Here is a 15,225-nt window from a genome sequence, read left to right on the forward strand (position 1 = left end):
TCCCTCCTTCCTTCCTCAGCCTGATTACCTGGTCCTTGACTGTTGTTTTCCTCCTGATGTGGCTGTACAACAGCTTCGGGTCAGATCTGCCTTTCGCTGCTATGTCGTTTTTATATTGTCATTGGACCTTCCTTCGTACCTGTGCATATTCATTTCTGGCTCTACGACTGCTCTCCTTATTCTCCTGCGTCCTTTGCCTACTATACTTCTTCCACTCTCTAACTCACTTGGTTTTGGCGCCTCTACACCTTTGAGTGAACCAAGGGCTCATCCTGGTCTTCTCGTTATTTCCGTTACCCTTGGGTATCAACCTCTCCTCTGCTTCCTTGCATATTGTTGCCATATATTGTATCGTCTCATTTACTGACTTCTCTGCCAGTTCTCTGTCCCACTGAACCTCATGCAGGAAATTCTTCATGCCTGTGTAGTCCCCTCTCTTGTAGTTTGGCTTCGTTCGTCCTGCCTTTCCTGCTTCCCTCTCCACTTGTAACTCTAATATGCATTCGAAGCTCAGAACCACGTGATCACTGGCCCCGAGGGGTCTTATGTGATATCTTTAATATCTGCACTACCCAGGTGAATGCTGGTTCATCCTCTCTCTCTCTCTCTCTCTCTGGTAGTGTCCCTTACGTGTTGGTACATGAGGTTTTCCAGTACCACCTCCATCATCTTAGCTCTCCACGCTTCTGGGCTCCATGTGGCTCCAGGTTCTCCCAGTCAATTTCCTAATGACTGAAGCCACCGACAATTAGCAGCTTTATCCTGTGTGTGTGTGGTTGGAAAACACATCAAGGCCTTTCACATTGTTTACAACGCTTCTGCAGTCGCTTGCAATGCGGGGGAACCTTAAAAAATGAGATAAGGATGTATGCATACTGTAAACAAAGCATTTCACAGGTGCATTTATAATCATGATGTTTCAGTATACTATGTTGTAAAATTTAGAATATTCTGATAATAAAGGCACTCCCTCCCACCTCCCCCCCCCAAAAAAAATATATACCATAAATTCAAGGATCAGTTTCCCGGAATAATCCTCATTTGCATCTTAAATCCCATAATAAAGCGCACCTGATACATTAATCCCCCTCACGCAGCAGCAGTTCCTGGATTAATCTCCTCACGTCACAGTAATGTACTCAGAAATCCCTTCCAAATACTCTCTAATTTGTACATTATTGCCAAGTGAAGCAGAGGCTGTAAGTTATCTCACTGATCCTGTCTTCTGGCATCACTGCAAACCCAGAACTCACACTGTGTATGTCTCTCATTGCATATACAACGATAAGTATATATCTCAATGTATATGATATACACTCAGAGGAGTGTGTACCTCTCGTTGTATATACACTTAGTGGTGTGTAACCACTTGTAAGTTAGTCTAAGATCTAAGTACTACTAGACCCGAGTGATGCAGGAGTCTTGAGTCTTCTAGATATCTCGCTACATGGCACATATCTTAGGAGATAGTTGTCCCTAATGTTCTGCTATTGTATTATTCTGTCCCGGAGATATCTTGAGCAGGAGGAGGAGGGGGAGGGGGAGGGGGAGGGGGGGAGGGGGAGGGGGAGGGGGAGGGGGGGAGGGAAGGAAGAGGATTGACAGTGAGAAGCTGCTTGTAGAAGTTGAGGAGGATTTGGAGGAGAGGGAAGAGAGAGAGAGAGAGAGAGAGAGAGAGAGAGAGAGAGAGAGAGAGAGAGAGAGAGAGAGAGAGAGAGAGAGAGAGAGAGAGAGAGAGAGAGAGAGAGAGAGAGAGAGAGAGAGAGAGAGAGAGAGAGAGAGAGAGAGAGAGAGAGAGAGAGAGAGAGAGAGAGAGAGAGAGACAGAGACAGAGAGAGAGAGAGAGAGAGAGAGAGAGAGAGACAGACAGACAGACAGACAGACAGAGACAGAGACAGACAGACAGAGAGACAAACAGACAGACAGACAGAGAGACAAACAGACAGACAAACAGACAGACAGATAATAAAAATAAGCAGGCATTTGGTTAAAAAAAAGACAGGTGAGCAAACACTTTGACATATTTATTAGAAAACGTTACTGTCCTGGACCTTGGTCACTTCTAACATACAGACGTTGAAAAATATAGTGTATGTAAAGGCGGAGACCGAGTGTGACACACAGTGACCTATTAAAACCAAGTGAGACGAGGTCATGTACAAAATGAGGTCATCATGTGTCACTCACCATATACATACATATATATATATATATATATATATATATATATATATATATATATATATATATATATAGATATATATATATATATATATATATATATATATATATATATATATATATATACAGGAAAGTGGGTGCGGGAGGGAAGAGGAGCGATTGGTGGAATGATGATGTAAAGGGAATGATGATGAGGGTGGAATGATGATGTAAGGGAGAAAAAGTTAGCATATGAGAAGTTTTTACAAAGTAGAAGTGATGCAAGGAGGGAAGACTATATGGAGAAAAAGAGAGAGGTTAAGAGAGTGGTGAAGCAATGTAAAAAGAGAGCAAATGAGAGAGTGGGTGAGATGTTATCAACAAATTTTGTTGAAAATAAGAAAAAGTTTTGGAGTGAGATTAACAAGTTAAGGAAGCCTAGAGAACAAATGGATTTGTCAGTTAAAAATAGGAGAGGAGAGTTATTAAATGGAGAGTTAGAGGTATTGTGAAGATGGAGGGAATATTTTGAGGAATTGTTAAATGTTGATGAAGATAGGGAAGCTGTGATTTCGTGTATAGGGCAAGGAGGAACAACATCTTGTAGGAGTGAGGAAGAGCCAGTTGTGAGTGTGGGGGAAGTTCGTGAGGCAGTAGGTAAAATGAAAGGGGGTAAGGCAGCCGGGATTGATGGGATAAAGATAGAAATGTTAAAAGCAGGTGGGGATATAGTTTTGGAGTGGTTAGTGCAATTATTTAATAAATGTATGGAAGAGGGTAAGGTACCTAGGGATTGGCAGAGAGCATGCATAGTTCCTTTGTATAAAGGCAAAGGGGATAAAAGACAGTGCAAAAATTATAGGGGGATAAGTCTGTTGAGTATACCTGGCAAAGTGTATGGTAGAGTTATTATTGAAATAATTAAGAGTAAGACGGAGAATAGGATAGCAGATGAACAAGGAGGCTTTAGGAAAGGTAGGGGGTGTATGGACCAGGTGTTTACAGTGAAACATATAAGTGAACAGTATTTACATAAGGCTAAAGAGGTCTTTGTGACATTTATGGATTTGGAAAAGGCGTATGACAGGGTGGATAGGGGGGCAATGTAGCAGATGTTGCAGGTGTATGGTGTAGGAGGTAGGTTACTGAAAGCAGTGAAGAGTTTTTACGAGGATAGTGAGGCTCAAGTTAGAGTATGTAGGAAAGAGGGAAATTATTTCCCAGTAAAAGTAGGCCTTAGACAAGGATGTGTGATGTCACCGTGGTTGTTTAATATATTTATAGATGGGGTTGTAAGAGAAGTAAATGCGAGGGTCTTGGCAAGAGGCGTGGAGTTAAAAGATAAAGAATCACACATAAAGTGGGAGTTGTCACAGTTACTCTTTGCTGATGACACTGTGCTCTTGGGAGATTCTGAAGAGAAGTTGCAGAGATTGGTGGATGAATTTGGAAGGGTGTGCAAAAGAAGAAAATTGAAAGTGAATACAGGAAAGAGTAAGGTTATGAGGATAACAAAAAGATTAGGTGATGAAAGATTGGATATCAGATTGGAGGGAGAGAGTATGGAGGAGGTGAATGTATTCAGATATTTGGGAGTGGACGTGTCAGCGGATGGGTCTATGAAAGATGAGGTGAATCATAGAATTGATGAGGGGAAAAGGGTGAGTGGTGCACTTAGGAGTCTGTGGAGACAAAGAACTTTGTCCTTGGAGGCAAAGAGGGGAATGTATGAGAGTATAGTTTTACCAACGCTCTTATATGGGTGTGAAGCATGGGTGATGAATGTTGCAGCGAGGAGAAGGGTGGAGGCAGTGGAGATGTCATGTCTGAGAGCAATGTGTGGTGTGAATATAATGCAGAGAATTCGTAGTTTGGAAGTTAGGAGGAGGTGCGGGATTACCAAAACTGTTGTCCAGAGGGCTGAGGAAGGGTTGTTGAGGTGGTTCGGACATGTAGAGAGAATGGAGCGAAACAGAATGACTTCAAGAGTGTATCAGTCTGTAGTGGAAGGAAAGCGGGGTAGAGGTCGGCCTAGGAAAGGTTGGAGGGAGGGGGTAAAGGAGGTTTTGTGTGCGAGGGGCTTGAACTTCCAGCAGGCATGCGTGAGCGTGTTTGATAGGAGTGAATGGAGACAAATGGTTTTTAATACTTGACGTGCTGTTGGAGTGTGAGCAAAGTAACATTTATGAAGGGATTCAGGGAAACCGGCAGGCCGGACTTGAGTCCTGGAGATGGGAAGTACAGTGCCTGCACTCTGAAGGAGGGGTGTTAATGTTGCAGTTTAAAAACTGTAGTGTAAAGCACCCTTCTGGCAAGACAGTGATGGAGTGAATGATGGTGAAAGTTTTCTTTCTCGGGCCACCCTGCCTTGGTGGGAATCGGCCAGTGTGATAATAAAAATAAAAAATAAAATATGTATATATATAGTGTTTACTCATGTATCTTTTTAAACTAATTTGTTGGTATTAATTTCCAATGTTTATAGCATAGAGGTATTAATTTTCAAGGTATTAATGCAAGAGTATGTGAAAGAAATACTTATTTCATGCCACCGACAGGATCAGCATCGCCGGGACCAGAACCAACAACACTAACATGTCTTGGTATTTGCGTTAAGTTCAGCTGAAAGAATCCTCAAAGCTTCCTTGTCCTGGCTTCACAAATTGTGTAATGAGTTCATAACCTATCCTGCCTGCAGAAGTTGTGCGTTAGCTTCTAAACTTCAATACAGCCATGCATGGCTTAATTAAGCCAATGATTTTCATTGGTTTCAATGTGTGATGCCACAGACCCGAAATGGGATGACAGGTTTGCTAATTGGATCAAGAGGTAAGACAAGTTAAATCCTTCTTATTAAATTGCCGACCAGAGCCTCCTCTGAAATAATCTCTTAAGAGTAATTGATCAGTTTGTCCCTAAGGGGATAACAAGGGTGATGATCCCATTAGTCTGCTCGAGGTGATGAGTTTTTATCAATTCTGAAAAAAACATATTGTCTCTCAGTCACATTTATCGGCACTATTTGCCAAACTGTATTACAGGGGACCATCCAGGGATAGTTTTCCATGTGTGTGTGTGTGTGTTGGAGTATTCTTTTCTTCCCGCAGATAAATAAAGCGGAATAATGGCCATCTTTCTCCCACAAAATGTAGAACTCGTCTTTCCTAACGTGTGGATAAAAGAGAAGACAATGTCCCTCTTGTCCACAGGAAATTGAAGACAAACATCAGCCGTCTGTGACACAAGAACTGCAACTCTTTCTTGTCCAGCTCATCAGTAGCTCGATACTTTTCACGTTTTTCACTATCACGAGTGGAAGAAACAAATGCTGTTAGACAAGCTTATTATTTTGTTTGTACTCCGAGATGTACTCTGCTGCACGTCCTGACTCCGGTATATAAGTACCAGTCTTCCTGCTTGCGCATAAGATTCTTCGAGACTTCGGTTGTCGTCACTTGCTTCTAGGATGAGGGACTGATTACCTGTTATGTCCATGTATCGTACTGATAAAGCCACTGGATAGAGAAACAACTACAAAAGATACCCAGATGTCACACATGGGTCTTCTTCTATGAAGAATGTCTAGCCTAGTTTCTGTACTTTCGAAGTTGATGTATGTCGCCTGAAGAAATGCTCGATGTTCCATTGAGATTTACAGTTGTCTATTTGACAATTACACTTTAAAAAAATTGTGTATACAGATCCAGCAATGTAGTAGTAAAAATAAATTTAACATTTAGTGGAAATTATTAGCTAGTCTAATGCCTCCTGTATTTTGACTTGTTGAACTATTGTTACAATATTAGTAATTTTCTAGTTCTCCTGTTTCTTATATGTTGTTGTATCACCTCCCTAGTATCTGCTCTAGCATCTCACTAGCCTTGTATTACCTCCCTAGTACCTGTCCTAGCATCTCACCAGCCTTGTATCATCTCCTTAGTATCTATCCTAGCATCTCACCAGCCTTGTATCATCTCCTTAGTATCTATCCTAGCATCTCACCAGTCTTGTATCACCTCCTTAGTATGTCCTAGCATCTCACCAGCCCTGAATCACCTCCCTAGTATATATAGGCCAATATCAAACTTGCCATTGCTATCCAAAATCTTCGAGAAACTCGTGCACAGGAGACTATATTCATTTATAACGTCACAAAACATACTAAACCCCTGCCAATTTGGATTCAGGAAAAATAAAAGCACTAAGGATGCAATTATAAAAATGCTAGACCTGCTTTACACAGCATTGGAAAATAAGGAATATCCACTAGGAATTTTTATTGACCTAAGAAAAGCGTTTGACACAGTAGACCACGGCATCCTACTCCACAAACTTGACCACTATGGTATAAGAGGCCATGCGCTTGCATATTTTAAATCCTACCTTTCTAATAGGTATCAGTATGTCACCATTAAAGACACAGCCTCATCAGTACGGCCACTTGATACTGGAGTTCCGCAGGGAAGTGTCTTTGGACCCCTGCTCTTCCTCATTTACATCAGTGATCTTCCAAACATATCCCAACACCTGAAACCCATTCTCTTATGTCATCTCCCACCCTATTCTTGCCACCCTCAACACCATTGTTAACGAGGAGCTGCTCAAAATATCGACTTGGATGACAGCCAATAAACTTACACTTAACACTGGCAAAACCTACTATATTATGTTTGGTAGCAGAGCAGGTGTTGCGCAACTTAAGTTAAGATCGACAACACTCTAACTGCCAGACATAATGAGGGCAAATTCCTTGGCCTATACCTCGACAACAACCTAAATTTCAGCACCCATATCCAACGCATAACAAAAAAAGTATCCAAAACGGTGGGGATCCTCTCCAAGATACGATATTACGTGCCGCAAACTGCCCTTCTCACACTATACCATTCACTTATATATCCATACCTCACCTATGCTATCTGTGCTTGGAGTTCAACTGCAGCAACACACCTAAAGCCAATAATAACCCAACAAAAAGCCGCAGTAAGAATAATCACTAAATCCCATCCCTGGCAACACCATCCCCCCCACTCTTCGTAGATCTAAACTTACTCCCTGTTCAGAACATCCACACTTACTATTGTGCAATCTATATCTACAGGATCTTAAATTCCAATATTAACCTTGACCTAAAACGCTGTCTTGATAGTTGTGACAGGATCCACAGGCATAACACCAGACACAAACATCTCTATGACATTCCCCGTGTTCGACTAAACCTTTACAAAAATTCAATGTATTTCAAATGACCTAAAATCTGGAACACCCTACCTGAAAACTCTAGAACTGCAGACACATTCATCACTTTCAAAACTACAGTTAGAAAACATCTTATCTCCCTGATCCACCCCGACAACTAACTACATGATAACCACCTGGTGGTTCACAATTACACTCACTCACCCACTGACTATAAACCCAGAAATACTAATCTTAATCTTAAAATAATAAATTCTAACTAGTCATAAGTTTGCCTATGATACTCCAATATAGACACCTTGTATTGTGCCAAAACAAAAGCATTCACATTGCTAAACTCACAAATTATGATGTAGTCACTTAGCCTTAATACCATAGTCAGTAAGGATTTAATGTTAAGAATTAATCTAAGTCTGCTCGAAATGCCTAGCCATGCTAGGCGTCCTAGTGGCCCCCCTCTGTAATTAGTATTTTATAACATGTAAACCACACAATACCCTAAACCTATAAACCCCACATTGTAACCCTTACAGAGAATAAACTTGAATTGAATTGAATTAAATTGAAGAGTATATATCCTAGCATCTCACCAGCCTTGTATCATCTCCCTAGTATGTCCTAGCATCTCACCAGCCCTGTATCACCTCCCTAGTATATATCCTAGCATCTCACTAGCCTCACAAATCTGTGTCTGGTTCTCTGTTGAAAAAAGAACATATCTAATATTTTAAATACTTGAAAAACATCTACAAAAACAGAAATGTTGTCTTTATAAAAGCTTGTTCCGCAGAGTGTTTTCTTGGCAATCGTCGGCAGCACGTCAGTTGGAACCAGGTTATTCCACTGCTGTTGACGTATCCAGGACATTTTGCCCTTTTTTCACTTTTATTACAGCTAAAAAAAATTAGACACTTCCACAATATAAGACTGCAAAAGTGTCTAATTCTTCATCTTGATAGTTTTCTAAACCGTTTACATTTGATTACAGCTGCAAGGTTTAAGCTGCAAGGTTTAAAGCATGTTGTGGTAAGAGTCCCTCATCACTGCCAGCTGCTGCCTTGTTTCTAGTCTCAACACTCCTGAAGTCTTACACTGAAATTTTTACACATTTCTCTCTCGCTCTCCCTGAGATCCTTTCCAGTTTTCTTCAGGCTGATCACAAGACTGTTTCAGTCACAGAGTCTTGCTAATACATGTGTGAGGACATTTACAAAAGATACCTACGCTATTACTATATAAACAAAGCTCGTCCTGGCTATGCATAACTATCATTTATTATTTGGTAGTTAATATACCGTATTAACTACCAAAAACAGACCAGCGCTACACAGTGAGACGTGTCCCTTATACTTTGAGGATTAGGTATCCCGTAGTTCGATCGCTAACTCACTCAGCTACAACACTGAGGTTCGGGTTCTAATCCCTGTTCACCCATCAGTAAAATGGGTACCTGGGTGTTAGTCGACTGATGTGGGTCGCATCCTGGGACAAAAATGACCTAATTTGCCCGAAATGCTCTGTATAACAAAGGGCTTTCTATACGGTAGTATGTCACTGATGTCATCTCGGCCTGTGTACTTTGTATATGTACTTGTAGAAATAAAGATATTTATTATATTATTATTATTATTATTTGTTAGGATGGTTTGAAAAACACAGTGATGCCGTTGTTTACATAACGTTTTGCTCACAAATTACTTGCAAAAAGCTCACATTTAGAAAGACCATTCAGTTTATCGGAGATCACGTGGAATATATCCTGGCCTCTCCTTCATCCACTTCTGACACACATACTGCCTCTCAACCTCACCTTCGACGCTCCTTCATCCACTTCTGACACACATACTGCCTCTCAACCTCACCTTCGACGCTCCTTCATCCACTCCTGACACACATACTGCCTCTCAACCTCACCTTCGACGCTCCTTCATCCACTCCTGACACACACACTGCCTCTCAACCTCACCTTCGTCGCTCCTTCATCCACTCCTGACACACATACTGCCTCTCAACCTCACCTTCGCCTCTCCTTCATCCACTCCTGACACACACACTGCCTCTCAACCTCACCTTCGTCGCTCCTTCATCCACTCCTGACACACATACTGCCTCTCAACCTCACCTTCGCCTCTCCTTCATCCACTCCTGACACACACACTGCCTCTCAACCTCACCTTCGTCGCTCCTTCATCCACTTCTGACACACACACTGCCTCTCAACCTCACCTTCGTCGCTCCTTCATCCACTTCTGACACACACTGCCTCTCAACCTCACCTTCGCCTCTCCTTCATCCACTCCTGACACACACACTGCCTCTCAACCTCACCTTCGTCGCTCCTTCATCCACTTCTGACACACACACTGCCTCTCAACCTCACCTTCGTCGCTCCTTCATCCACCCATGACACACACACTGCCTCTCAACCTCACCTTCGTCGCTCCTTCATCCACTTCTGACACACACACTGCCTCTCAACCTCACCTTCGTCGCTCCTTGATCTACTTCTGACACACACACTGTCACTCAACCTCACCTTCGACGCTCCTTCATCGACTCCTGACAAACATACTGCCTCTCAACCTCACCTTCGTCACTCCTTCATCCACTTCTGACACACACACTGCCTCTCAACCTCACCTTCGTCGCTCCTTCATCCACTTCTGACACACACACTGCCTCTCAACGTCACCTTCGTCGCTCCTTCATCCACTCCTGACACACATACTGCCTCTCAACCTCACCTTCGTCGCTCCTTCATCCACTTCTGACACACACACTGCCTCGCAACCTCACCTTCGACGCTCCTTCCTCCACTCCTGACACACACACTGCCTCTCAACCTCACCTTCGACGCTCCTTCATCCACTCCTGACACACATACTGCCTCTCAACCTCACCTTCGTCGCTCCTTCATCCACTCCTGACACACACACTGCCTCTCAACCTCACCTTCGTCGCTCCTTCATCCACTCCTGACACACATACTGCCTCTCAACCTCACCTTCGTCGCTCCTTCATCCACCTCTGATACACACACTGCCTCTCAACCTCACCTTCGTCGCTCTTTCATCCACTCCTGACACAAACACTGCCTCTCAACCTCACCTTCGTCGCTCCTTCATCCACTTCTGACACACACACTGCCTCTCAACCTCACCTTCGTCGCTCCTTCATCCACTTCTGACACACACACTGCCTCTCAACCTCACCTTCGACGCTCCTTCATCCACTCCAGACAAACATACTGCCTCTCAACCTCACCTTCGTCGCTCCTTCATCCACTTCTGACACACACACTGCCTCTCAACCTCACCTTCGTCGCTCCTTCATCCACTCCTGACACACATACTGCCTCTCAACCTCACCTTCGTCGCTCCTTCATCCACTTCCGACACACACACGGCCTCGCAACCTCATCTTCGACGCTCCTTCATCCACTCCTGACACACACACTGTCTTTCAGCCTCACCTTCGACGCTCCTTCATCCACTCCTGACAAACATACTGCCTCGCAACCTCACCTTCGACGCTCCTTCATTCACTCCTGACACACATACTGCCTCGCAACCTCACCTTCGACGCTCCTTCATCCACTCCTGACACACACACTGCCTCTCAACCTCACCTTCGACGCTCCTTCATCCACTCCTGACACACACACTGCCTCTCAACCTCACCTTCGACGCTCCTTCATCCACTCCTGACACACACACTGCCTCTCAACCTCACCTTCGACGCTCCTTCATCCACTCCTGACACACATACTGCCTCGCAACCTCACCTTCGACGCTCCTTCATCCACTCCTGACACACACACTGCCTCGCAACCTCACCACCTTCGACGCTCCTTCATCCACTTCTGACACACACACTGCCTCGCAACCTCACCTTCGACGCTCCTTCATCCACTCCTGACACACACACTGCCTCTCAACCTCACCTTCGTCGCTCCTTCATCCACTTCTGACACATACACTGCCTCGCAACCTCACCTTCGACGCTTCTTCATCCACTCCTGACACACACACTGCCTCTCAACCTCACCTTCGACGCTCCTCCATCCACTCCTGACACACACTGTCTCGCAACCTCACCTTCGACGCTCCTTCATCCATTTCTGACACATGCACTGCCTCGCAACCTCACCTTCGACGCTCCTTCATCCACTCCTGACACGCACACTGGCTCGCAACCTCACCTTCTATGCTCTTTCATCCACTCCTGACACACACACTGCCTCTCAATCTCACCTTCGACGCTCCTTCATCCACTCCTGACACACACACTGCCTCGCAACCTCACCTTCGACGCTCCTTCATCCACTTCTGACACACACACTGCCTCGCAACCTCACCTTCGACGCTCCTTCATCCACTCCTGACACACACACTGCCTCTCAACCTCACCTTCGTCGCTCCTTCATCCACTTCTGACACATACACTGCCTCGCAACCTCACCTTCGACGCTTCTTCATCCACTCCTGACACACACACTGCCTCTCAACCTCACCTTCGACGCTCCTCCATCCACTCCTGACACACACTGTCTCGCAACCTCACCTTCGACGCTCCTTCATCCATTTCTGACACATGCACTGCCTCGCAACCTCACCTTCGACGCTCCTTCATCCACTCCTGACACGCACACTGGCTCGCAACCTCACCTTCTATGCTCTTTCATCCACTCCTGACACACACACTGCCTCTCAATCTCACCTTCGACGCTCCTTCATCCACTCCTGACACACACACTGCCTCGCAACCTCACCTTCGACGCTCCTTCATCCACTTCTGACACACACACTGCCTCGCAACCTCACCTTCGACGCTCCTTCATCCACTTCTGACACACACACTGCCTCTCAACCTCACCTTCGACGCTCCTTCATCCACTTCTGACACACACATTGCCTCTCAACCTCACCTTCGTCGCTCCTTCATCCACTTCTGACACACACACTGCCTCGCAACCTCACCTTCGACGCTCCTTCATCCACTACTGACACACACACTGCCTCTCAACCTCACCTTCGACGCTCCTTCATCCACTCCTGACACACACACTGCCTCGCAATCTCACCTTCGACGCTCCTTCATCTAATTCTGACACACACACTGCCTCGCAACCTCACCTTCGACGCTCCTTCATCCACTTCTGACACATACACTGCCCCGCAACCTCACCTTCTATGCTCCTTCATCCACTCCTGACACGCACACTGCCTCCCAACCTCACCTTCGACGCTCCTTCATCCACTTCTGACACACACACTGCCTGTCAACCTCACCTTCGACGCTCCTTTATCCACTCATGACACACACAATGCCTGTCAACCTCACCTTCGACGCTCCTTCATCCACTTCTGACACACACTGTCTCACAACCTCACCTTCGACGCTCCTTCATCCACTTCTGACACACACACTGCCTCTCAACCTCACCTTCGACGCTCCTTCATTCACTTCTGACACACACACTGCCTCGCAACCTCACCTTCGACGCTCCTCCATCCACTCCTGACACACACTGTCTCGCAACCTCACCTTCGACGCTCCTTCGTCCACTTCTGACACATACACTGCCTTGCAACCTCACCTTCGACGCTCCTTCATCCACTCCTGACACGCACACTGCCTCGCAACCTCACCTTCGACGCTCCTTCATCCACTCCTGAAACACACACTGCCTCTCAATCTCACCTTCGACGCTCCTTCATCCACTTCTGACACACACACTGCCTCGAAACCTCAGCTTCGACGCTCCTTCATCCACTCCTGACACACACACTGCCTCGCAACCTCACCTTCGACGCTCCTTCATCCACTTCTGACACACACACTGCCTCGCAACCTCACCTTCGACGCTCCTTCATCCACTTCTGAAACACACACACTGCCTCTCAACCTCACCTTCGACGCTCCTTCATCCACTTCTGACACACACATTGCCTCTCAACCTCACTTTCGACGCTCCTTCATCCACTTCTGAAACACACACACTGCCTCTCAACCTCACCTTCGACGCTCCTTCATCCACTTCTGACACACACATTGCCTCTCAACCTCACCTTCGTCGCTCCTTCATCCACTTCTGACACACACACCGCCTCGCAACCTCACCTTCGACGCTCCTTCATCCACTACTGACACACACACTGCCTCTCAACCTCACCTTCGACGCTCCTTCATTCACTCCTGACACACACACTGCCTCGCAACCTCACCTTCGACGCTCCTTCATTCACTCCTGACACACACACTGCCTCGCAACCTCACCTTCGACGCTCCTTCATCTAATTCTGACTCACACACTGCCTCGCAACCTCATCTTCGACGCTCCTTCATCCACTTCTGACACATACACTGCCCCGCAACCTCACCTTCTATGCTCCTTCATCCACTCCTGACACGCACACTGCCTCTCAACCTCACCTTCGACGCTCCTTCATCCACTTCTGACACACACAGTGCCTCTCACCCTCACCTTCGACGCTCCTTCATCCACTCCTGACACACACACTGCCTGTCAACCTCACCTTCGACGCTCCTTCATCCACTTCTGACACACACACTGCCTCTCAACCTCACCTTCGACGCTCCTTCATCCACTCCTGACACACACACTGCCTCTCAACCTCACCTTTGACGCTCCTTCATCCACTTCTGACACACACACTGCCTCTCAACCTCACCTTCGTCGCTCCTTCATCCACTTCTGACACACACACTGCCTCGCAACCTCACCTTCGACGCTCCTTCATCCACTCCTGACGCACACACTGTCTCTCAACCTCACCTTCGACGCTCCTTCATCCACTTCTGACACATACACTGCCCTGCAACCTCACCTTCTATGCTCCTTCATCCACTCCTGACTCGCACACTGCCTCGCAACCTCAACTTCGACGCTCCTTCATCCACTCCTGACACACACTGCCTGTCAACCTCACCTTCGACGCTCCTTCATCCACTTCTTACACACACTGTCTCGCAACCTCACCTTCGACGCTCCTTCATCCACTTCTGACACACACACTGCCTCTCAACCTCACCTTCGACGCTCCTTCATCCACTTCTGACACACACACTGCCTCTCAACCTCAGCTTTGACGCTCCTTCATTCACTTCAGACACACACACTGCCTCTCAACCTCACCTTCGACGCTCCTTCATCCACTTCTGACACACACACTGCCTCGCAACCTCACCTTCGACGCTCCTTCATCCACTTCTGACACACACACTGCCTCGCAACCTCACCTTCGACGCTCCTTCATCCACTCCTGACACACACACTGCCTCGCAACCTCACCTTCGACGCTCCTTCATCCACTCCTGACACACACACTGCCTCTCAACCTCACCTTCGACGCTCCTTCATCCACTTCTGACACACACACTGCCTCGCAACCTCACCTTCGACGCTCCTTCATCCACTTCTGACACACTCTGCCTCTCAACCTCACCTTCGACGCTCCTTCATCTACTTCTGACACACACACTGCCTCGCAACCTCACCTTCGACGCTCCTTCATCCATTTCTGACACACGCACTGCCTCTCAACCTCTCCTTCGACGCTCCTTCATCCACTTCTGACACACACACTGCCTCGCAACCTCACCTTCGACGCTCCTTCATCCACTTCTGACACACACATTGCCTCTCAGCCTCACCTTCGACGCTCCTTCATCCACTTCTGACACACACACTGCCTCGCAACCTCACCTTCGACGTTCCTTCATCCACTCCTGACACACACACTGCCTCGCAACCTCACCTTCGACGCTCCTTCATCCACTTCTGACACACACACACTGCCTCGCAACCTCACCTTCGACGCTCCTTCATCCACTTCTGACACA

This window comes from Cherax quadricarinatus, chromosome 5 (genome assembly GCF_038502225.1).
Source record: "Cherax quadricarinatus isolate ZL_2023a chromosome 5, ASM3850222v1, whole genome shotgun sequence".
Lineage (NCBI taxonomy): Eukaryota > Metazoa > Arthropoda > Malacostraca > Decapoda > Parastacidae > Cherax > Cherax quadricarinatus.